Below are 9,763 nucleotides of genomic sequence, written 5' to 3' on the forward strand. Positions count from 1 at the left end.
TAAAAGACAATATCAATGCCCCGTGGAAGGGACATGGAGGTCACAGTAGCTTAACAAGACGGTTTTAATGCCCCTTGGAACAGTGGTGGAGGTTGCAGGGGATTAAAAAGATAATAACAATGCCCAGTGGAAGAGTGGTGGAGGTTACAGTGGAATAAAAAGACAATATCAATGCCGCTTGGAAGAGCTGTGGAGTTCAGAGTGGTTTAACCAGACGGTTTTAATGCCCCTTGGAAGAGACGTGGAGGTCACAGTAGCTTAACAAGACTGTTTTAATGCCCCTTGGAAGAGTGGAGGAAGTCGCAGTGGAATAAAAAGACAATGTCAATGCCACTTGGAAGAGTGGTGGAGGTTACAGTGGAATAAAAAGACAATATCAATGCCCCGTGGAATAGACATGGACTTGACAGTAGCTTAACAAGACGGCTTTAATGCCCTTTGGAAGAGTGGTGGAGGTTGCAGTGGATTGAAAAGACAATATCGATGCCCATTGGAAGAGTGGTAGAGGTCGCAGTGGAATAAAAGGACAAAATCAATGCCCAATGGAAGAGTGGTGGAGGTTACAGTGGAATAAAAAGACAATATCAATGCCCCATGGAAGAGTTGTGGAGGTCACTGTAGCTTAACAAGATGGTCTTAATAACCCTTGGAAGAGTGGTGGAGGTCGCAGTGGAATAAATAGACAATGTCAATGCCCCTTTGAAGAGTTGTGGAGGTTAGAGTGGAATAAAAAGACAATACCAGTGCTCCTTGGAAGAACTGTGGAGTTCAGAGTGGATTAAATTGACGGTTTTAATGCCCCTTGGAAGAGACGTGGAGGTCACAGTGGATTAAAAAGACAATATCAATGCCCCTTGGAAGAGTGGTGGAGGTCACAGTGGATTAAAAAGACAATATCAATGCCCCTTGGAAGGGACGTGGAGATCACAGTAGCTTCACAAGAGGGTTTTAATGACCATTGGAAGAGAGGTGGAGGTCGCAGTTAATTAAAAAGACAAAATCAATGCCCCTTGGAATAGTGGTGGAGGTCGCAGTGGAATAAAAAGACAATATCAATGCCGCTTGAAAGAGTGGGAGATGTTACAGTCGAATAAAAAGACAATATCAATGCCTCTTGTAACAGCTGTGGAGTTCAGAGTGTTTAACCAGACGGTTTTAATGCCCCTTGGAAGAAACGAGGAGGTCACAGTAGCTTAACTAGACTGTTTAAATGCCCCTTGGAAGAGTGGCGGAGATAGTTGTGGATTTAAAAGACAATATCAATGCCCCTTAGAAGAGTGGTGGAGGTCGCAGTGGAATAAAAAGACAATATCAATGCCCCATGGAAGATTGGTGGAGGTTAGAGTGGAATAAAAACACAATATCAATGCCCCTTGGAAAAGTGGTGGAGGTTACAGTGGAATAAAAAGACAATATCAATGCCCTGTGAAAGAAACTTGGAGGTCACAGTAGCTTAACAAGACGGTTTTAATGCCCCTTGGAAGAGTCGTGGACATCGCAGAGGAATAAAAATACAAAATCAATGCAATTGGAAGAGTGCAGAAGGTTACAATGGAATAAAAAGACGTTGTCAATGTCCCTTGGAAGAGCTGTGGAGCTCAGAGCGGTTTAACCAGACGGCATTAGTGCCCGTTGGAAGAGACTTGGAGGTCACAGTAGCATAACAAGACGGTTTTAATGCCCATGGGAAGAGTGGTGGAGGTCGCAGTGGATAAAAAAGACAATATCAAAGCCCCTTGGAAGAGTGGTGGAGGTCACAATGGAAAACAGAGACAATATCAATGCCTCTTGGAAGAGCTGTGGAGTACAGAGTGGTTTAACCAGACGGTTTAATGCCCCTTGGAAGAGACGTGGCGGTCACAGTAGCTTATCAAGACTGTTTTAATGCCCCTTGGTAGAGTGGTGGAGGTCGCAGTGGATTAAAAAAACAATATCAATGCCCCTTAGAAGAGGGTGGAGGTCGCAGTGGAATAAAAAGACAATATCAATTCCCCTTGGAAGAGATGTGGAGGTCGCAGTGGAATAAAAAGACAATATCAATGCCTCGTGGAAGAGACTTGAAGCTCACAGTAGCTTAATAAGATGGTTTTAATGCCCCCTGGAAGAGAGGTGGAGGTCGCAGAGGAATAAAAACACAATATCAATGCACCTTGGAAGAGTGGTGGAGGTCGCAGTGGAATAAAAAGACATTATTACTGCCCCTTGTAAGAGTGGTGGAGGTCGCAGTAAAATAAAAAGACAATATCAATGCCCCTTGGAAGAGCTGTGGAGTTCACAGTGGTTTAACCAGAAGGTTTTAAGGCACCGTGGAATAGACGTGGAGGTCACGGTAGCTGAACATGACGGTTTTAATGCTTCTTGGAAGAGTGATGGAGGTCGCAGTGGAATAAAAAGACAAAATCAATGCCCCTTGGAAAAGTGGTGGAGGTTACAGTGGAATAAAAACACAATATCAATGCCTCTTGCAAGAGCTGTGGAGTTCAGAGTGGTTTAAATTGACGGTTTTAATGCCCCTTGGAAGAGACGTGGAGGTCACAGTAGCTTATCAAGACTGTTTTAATGCCCCTTGGGAGAGTGGTGGAGGTCGCAGTGGATTAAAAAGACAAGATCAATTCCACTTGGAAGAGATGTGGAGGTCGCAGTGGAATAAAAAGACAATATCAATGCCTCGTGGAAGAGACTTGAAGCTCACAGTAGCTTAACAAGATGGTTTTAATGCCCCTTGGAAGAGAGGTGGAGGTCGCAGTGGAAAAAAAAGACAAAATCAATGCCCCTTGGAAGAGTGGTGGAGGTTATTGTGGAATAAAAAGACAATATCAATGACCCTTGGAAGAGTGGAGGAGGTCGCAGTGGAATAAAAAGACAATATTAATGCCCCTTGGAAGTGTGGTGGAGGTCACAGTAAAATAAAAAGACAATATCAATGCCCTTTGGAAGAGTGGTGGAGGTTAGAGTGGAATAAAAAGACAATATCAATGCCCCTTGAAAGAGCTGTTAAGTTCACAGTGGTTTAACCAGAAGGTTTTAAGGCACCGTGGAATAGACGTGGAGGTCACATTAGCTAAACAAGATGGTTTTAATGCTTCTTGGAAGAGAGTTGGAGGTCGCAGTGGATTAAAAAGACAAAACAAATGCCCCTTGGCAGAGTGGTGGAGGTTACAGTGGAATAAAAAGACAATATCAATGCCTCTTGCAAGAGCTGTGGAGTTCAGAGTGGTTTAAATTGACGGTTTTAATGCCCCTTGGAAGAGACGTGGAGGTCACAGTAGCTTAACAAGACGTTTTTAATGCCCGTTGGAAGCGTGGTGGAGGTCGCAGTGGATTAAAAAGACATTATCGATGCCCCTTGGAAGAGTGGTGGAGGTCGCAGTGGAATAAAAAGAAAATATCAATGCTCCTTAGAAGAGTGGTGGAGGTTACAGTGGAAAAAAAAGACAATATCAATGTTCCTTGGAAGAGGGGTGAAGGTCGCAGTGGGATAAAAAGACAATATCAATGTCCCTTGGAAGAGTGGTGGAGGTCGCAGTGGATTAAAAAGACAATATCAATGCCCCTTGGAAGAGTGGTGGAGGTCGCAGTGCAATAAAAAGACAATATCAATGCCCCGTGGAAGGGACGTGGAGGTCACAGTAGCTTAACAAGAAGGTTTTAATGCCCCTTGGAAGAGTGGTGGAGGTCGCAGATGGAATAACTTCACTGGTACATGCTCTGCATAACTTCTCTGCTTGATGTATCTGCTGTAATCTAATGCTCTGCTTTGCTGATTCACCTCACTGGTACATGCTCTGCATAACTTCTCTGCTTGCTGTGTCTGCTGTAATCTAATGCTCTGCTTTGCTGATTCACCTCACTGGTACATGCTCTGCATAACTTCTCTGCTTGCTGTGTCTGCTGTAATCTAATGCTCTGCTTTGCTGATTCACCTCACTGGTACATGCTCTGCATAACTTCTCTGCTTTATCTGTCCCACTCCATTCAATACCCACAAATGTCTGTCCCTTCCCCACTATAGATCTTATCTGATTTTTAGAGGTGCTAAACTGCAGAGACTAGAGCCCTAGCTCTGTGTTTGATTACCCAGCCATCTCCTGGTGAGACGACCCGCTGCTAATTTAGCCATATGCAGCTCCCACAATGCCCTTCACCTGATAGTTTAATGTGCCCTATATATTTAGAAGCACTGTAAGGGTGCACTTGTGCTGGGGTGTGCACGCTTCTTCTTGTGCAAAGTGGCTTCGGAGATAAGTGGCAGTTATTTCAGAGGCAGTTAGTCAGGGTAGGAGTCAGGTAACCAACACTTTGACCACTTACTCTCTTTTAACTATGTTTCTGTTAGCTCTCACTTTTTCCTCTATAGTCCTCCACTTTCTAGTAACCCCTCAAATCCCTACACCTAGTAAGAAACTCTTCATCTCTTCCTCCATCCTCCCCATTCATCTCACCTCCTCCTCCAAATTATTCCTAAACATTCAATCCTGGATCTCCAAACACAGACAGCCACCTCATGCTCTCTCTTGCTCCCACCTGCTAACACTTTCTCTGCTCCTCCTCACTGCTGGAGATATCTCTCAGAATCCGGGTCCTCCTCGCCATATCCCCACAGTTACTTCTTCCTCCTATCCACGACCTTCCACAAACTGTTGCAACCCTTCTAACCTCATACCTATCCAATCAATCCCCACTCCCTTAGTTGCTCTAACAGGAGCTCTATGGAACGCTCGCTCTGTCTGCAACAAACTTTCCTTCATCCACGATCTTTTCATTACAAACAAACTTTCCTTCCTCGCCATCACTGAAACCTGGCTCACCCCCTCTGACACAGCCACCCCAGCTGCACTTTCATATGACGGATTCCACCTTTCCCACACACCCCGCCCCAACGGCAAACATGGTGGAGGAGTAGGTTTTCTCCTATCAGAATACTGCGCTTTCACCCAAATCCCACTGCCACCCTCCGTTACACTCCCCTTTTTTGAGGTGCACTGTGAACGCATCTATTCCCCCTCCAACCTCCAACTGGCTGTCGTTTACCGACCCCCAGGGCAAGCCACCACCTTCTTAGACCACTTCACCACCTGGCTGCTTCACTTCCTCTCCACTGACATCCCCACTATCATAATGGGTGAGTTCAACATCCCCATTAACACTTCCCACTCGTCTGTCTCTAAGTTCCTATCTCTCACTTCCTCCTTCGGACTCACTCAATGGTCTTCCACACCCACCCACAAAGATTGCCACACACTGGACCTCATCTTCACCCGCCTCTGTTCCCTATCTAACCTCTCTAACCCACCTATCCCTCTCTCTAATCACAGCCTACTTACATTCTCTTCTCTCTCCTCCCCGGGGCAACAATCTCCACTCCACAAACTTGCATACCCTCGCAGAAATCTCAAACACCTTGACTTACACTCACTCTCTGAATCCCTCCTCCCTCTTACAGACATAAATTCCTTACACGATGCAAACATTGCTGCTGCTTCATATAACACCACAATAGCTGCAGCTCTAGACTCGATCACCCCTCTCACACATACCACATCTCGCACATTCAACAGGCAACCCTGGCACACTAAACTTACTAAAGAACTGCGCCGGGCCTGCAGGGCTGTGGAGCGGAGATGGAAAAGGTCTCACTCCATCGAGCACTTCATCGCATTCAAGCAATCCCTCACTAATTGTAAGTCCGCACTCACTACAGCAAAACAAACCTACTTCTCATCTCTCATATCCTCCCTATCTCACAACCCTAAACAGCTATTTAACACTTTCAACTCTCTCCTTCGTCCCCCAGCACCTCCTCCCTCTTCTCTCATCTCAGCCGACGACTTGGCTCATTCTTCAAACAGAAGATTGACACCATCAGACAAAACTTTTGCCTAAAGTCCACACAACCCCTCCTCATATCTATTCAACCCTCCTCCTCCAAACCCCACTTCTCCATCATTACAGAAGGTCAAGTCTCCTCTTTACTCTCCAAATCACACCTCACCACCTGCGAACTTGACCCAATCCCATTCCACCTCATCACTAACCTTACCACAGTCTTCATCCCAACCCTAACCCACCTCTTCAATCTGTCACTAACAACCGGTGTCTTCCCCTCATGTTTCAAACATGCCGCAATCACACCCATCCTCAAAAAGCTCTCCCTTGACCCTTCCTCTCTGACTAGCTACCGCCCCATATCACTCCTCCCCTTTGCCTCAAAACTACTAGAACAACATGTCCACCTTGAACTGTCCTCCCACCTCTCCTCCTGCTCCCTCTTCGACCGCCTGCAATCTGGCTTCCGACCGCATCACTCGACTGAAACTGCCCTGACCAAAGTCACCAACGACCTACTAAATGCCAAATCCAAGCGACACTACTCCATCCTCCTCCTTCTGGACCTGTCATCTGCCTTTGACACAGTGGACCATTCCCTCTTACTCCAGATTCTCTCATCTCTTGGCATCACGGACTTGGCTCTATCTTAGATCTCCTCATACTTAACAGACAGGACATTCAGCGTCTCACACTCACGCACCACCTCCTCATCTCGCCCCCTATCTGTCTGTGTGCCCCAAGGTTCAGTTCTAGGACCTCTGCTCTTCTCCATCTACACCTTTGGCCTGGGACAGCTCATAGAGTCTCACGGTTTTCAGAATCACCTCTATGCTGACGACACACAGATCTACCTCTCTGGACCCGATATCTCCTCCCTACTAACCAAAATCCCACAATATCTGTCCGCCATGTCATTCTTCTTCTCTGACAGATTTCTAAAACTCAACATGGATAAAACCGAGTTCATCATCTTTCCACCCTCTCATTCACATCCCACATCTGACCTAGCCATCAACGTCAATGGCTGTTCACTCTCCCCAGTCCCACAAGCTCGCTGCCTTGGAGTAACCCTGGACTCTGATCTCTCCTTCAAGCCACATATCCAAGCCCTTTCCACTTCCTGCCGACTCCAACTCAAAAACATCTCCCGGATCCGTGCATTCCTCAGCAAAGGCTCTGCAAAAACACTAGTGCATGCCCTCATCATATCCCACCTCGACTACTGCAACCTCCTGCTCCGTGGCCTCCCTTACAACACTCTCTCTCCAATCTATCCTAAACTCTGCTGCTCAACTAATTCACCTGTCCCCCCTCTATTCCCCGGCCTATCCTCTCTGTCAATCTCTTCACTGGCTCTCCATTGCCAAGAGAATCCAGTTCAAAACTCTAACCATGGCATACAAAGCCATCCACAACTTGTCTGCCCCATACATCTGTGACCTAGTCTCCCGGTACTTACCTGCACGCAACCTCCGATCCTCACAAGATCTCCTTCTCTACTCCCCTCTTATCTCCTCCTCCCACAATCGTATACAAGATTTCTCCCGTGCATCCTCCCTACTCTGGAACTCTCTACCCCAACACATCAGACTCTCGCCGACCGTGGAAACCTTCAAAAGAAACCTGAAGACCCACCTCTTCTGACAAGCCTACAACCTGCAGTAACCACCGCTGCATGACCAGCTCTACCCTCACCTAATGTATCCTCACCCATCCCTTCTAGAATGTGAGCCCTCGCGGGCAGGGTCCTCGCTCCTCCTATACCATGACTCGTTTTGTTAAGATTATGTAAATGCTTTTGTTATGTATATCCCTATCACATGTAAAGCGCCATGGAATAAATGGCGCTATAATAATAAATAATAATAATAATAATAATAATAATAAAAAGACAATATCAATTCCCATAGGAAAAGTGGTGGAGGTTACAGTGGAATAAAAGGCAATATCAATGCCCCTTTGATGAGCTGTGGAATTCAGAGTGGTTTAACCAGACGGTTTTAATGCCCCTTGGAAGAGATGTGGAGGTCATAGTTGTAGCGTCGGCGTCCCTGCCACCTGCTAGGCAGGGACGCCGTTCCCCTCACCTCTCCGCTCCATGCCCGGCGTCTTCCTCCCGCTCTGCTGGCAGCGCGCGCTGCTTCCCGGCCTCTGTGCTTAGGGCGCGCGAACGCGTGCTCCCCCTCTCTTAAAGGGGCCGCGCTCGCCGTCCTAAGGAGTCCCCGGCCAATGGCCGGAGGACCTCACCATATATAAGGCACCTCCTCCAAAATGGAGGTGCCCGAGCAATGTTGTTGCAAAGTCTTTCAACTCTGTTTCAGCCCTCAGGTCCCGTTACCAGTTACCTGCCAGTCACCTGCCAGATTCCTGCTTGATACCTGCCTGATACCTGCCTGATATCTGCTTACCTGCTTGCTATCCTGTGGTCCGACAGTCTGCCTACCAGCACCTGCCAGTCTGTCTATGGATCAGTCCGCCTGCGGACCAGGAAGTACCTGCTAGATACCTGCCTGATACCTGGCTGCCTGTCCAGGTACTCTTACTCGTTCACCTGAGAGCGCTCACCTGCTACCTACCTGCTAGCCTACCTGGAGGCTTAGCCATCACTTGCTGTGACCACCTGCCTGTCCAGAGACTCTTGCCCGCTCACCTGGGAGCGCTCACCTGCTACCTGCCTGCTAGCCTACCTGGAGGCTCTGCCGTCACTTGCCGTGACCACCTGCCTGTCCAGAGACTCTTGCCCGCTCACCTGGGAGTGCTCACCTGCTACCTGCCTGCTAGCCTACCTGGAGGCTCTGCCGTCACTTGCCGTGACCACCTGCCTGTCCAGAGACTCTTGCCCGCTCACCTGGGAGCGCTCACCTGCTACCTGCCTGCTAGCCTACCTGGAGGCTCTGCCGTCACTTGCCGTGACCACCTGCCTGTCCAGAGACTCTTGCCCGCTCACCTGGGAGCGCTCACCTGCTACCTGCCTGCTAGCCTATCTAGAGACTCTTCCCTGCTGTCACTTGCTGCGACCACCTGCCCGTCTAGAGACTCATACCCTGCTGTCACTTGCCGTGACCATCCGCCTGTCAAGAGACTGTCCCCGTCACTTGCCGTGACTTCCTGCCCTTCTACCCAGAGACTGTCCCTGTAACTTGCCGTGACTACCTGCCCGCCTTCCCTGGGAGCCACCCGCTTCCTTACAACGACTGCCCCTTTGTATAGTTGCTCAGAGGTTCCACCTCCCAGACCCGTTACAGTTTGCTCGGGCCATGGAACCCGGTGGCACCCAAGCTCCCTCGCTCTCGGACCTATGCCATGAACTGTCCCGTCAGAGGTCCCAGCAGGAGTCCATCCTGAGCCACCTGCGTAGTGTTAACTCCCACCTGGACACACTGACTACATTTTCGGGACCGGTTTCCAGTCGCACGACTCCTACCCCGGCAGCGCCGCTGCCCATCAATTCCATGGCATCTCTTCCCGGTCCCCGCCTCACAGCCCCGCCTCGTTTTGGCGGAGATCCTGGTCTGGCACGGGGCTTCATTAACCTGTGCACTCTGTACTTCGAACTGTTGGCACACCAGTTTTCCACCGACCGAGCCAAAGTAGCCTTCATCATGTCCCATCTCACGGGGGAGGCGCTGGCTTGGCTAAATCCTCTATGGGAGAGAGGAGATCCCCTGGTGTCCAATCTGCCAGCCTTTCTCTCGGGTTTCCGGAAGGTCTTCGACGAACCAGGACGGAGGACCTCATCCGCTTCATCTCTGCTACGCCTCCTCTAAGGAAGTCTCACCGTGGGCCAATATGCCATACGGTTCCGTACCCTTGCTTCGGAGCTTGCCTGGGATAACGACGCCCTGGTGTCCGTCTTCTGGGAGGGTCTGTCCGGCCGTATTAAAGATGAACTCGCCGGTCGGGACATTCCTACCACTCTCGACGACTTAATTAC

The sequence above is a fragment of the Phyllobates terribilis genome, unplaced genomic scaffold (genome assembly GCF_046119375.1).
Source record: "Phyllobates terribilis strain yellow unplaced genomic scaffold, ASM4611937v1 Scaffold_26__1_contigs__length_17865784, whole genome shotgun sequence".
In the NCBI taxonomy this organism is placed as follows: Eukaryota; Metazoa; Chordata; class Amphibia; order Anura; family Dendrobatidae; genus Phyllobates; species Phyllobates terribilis.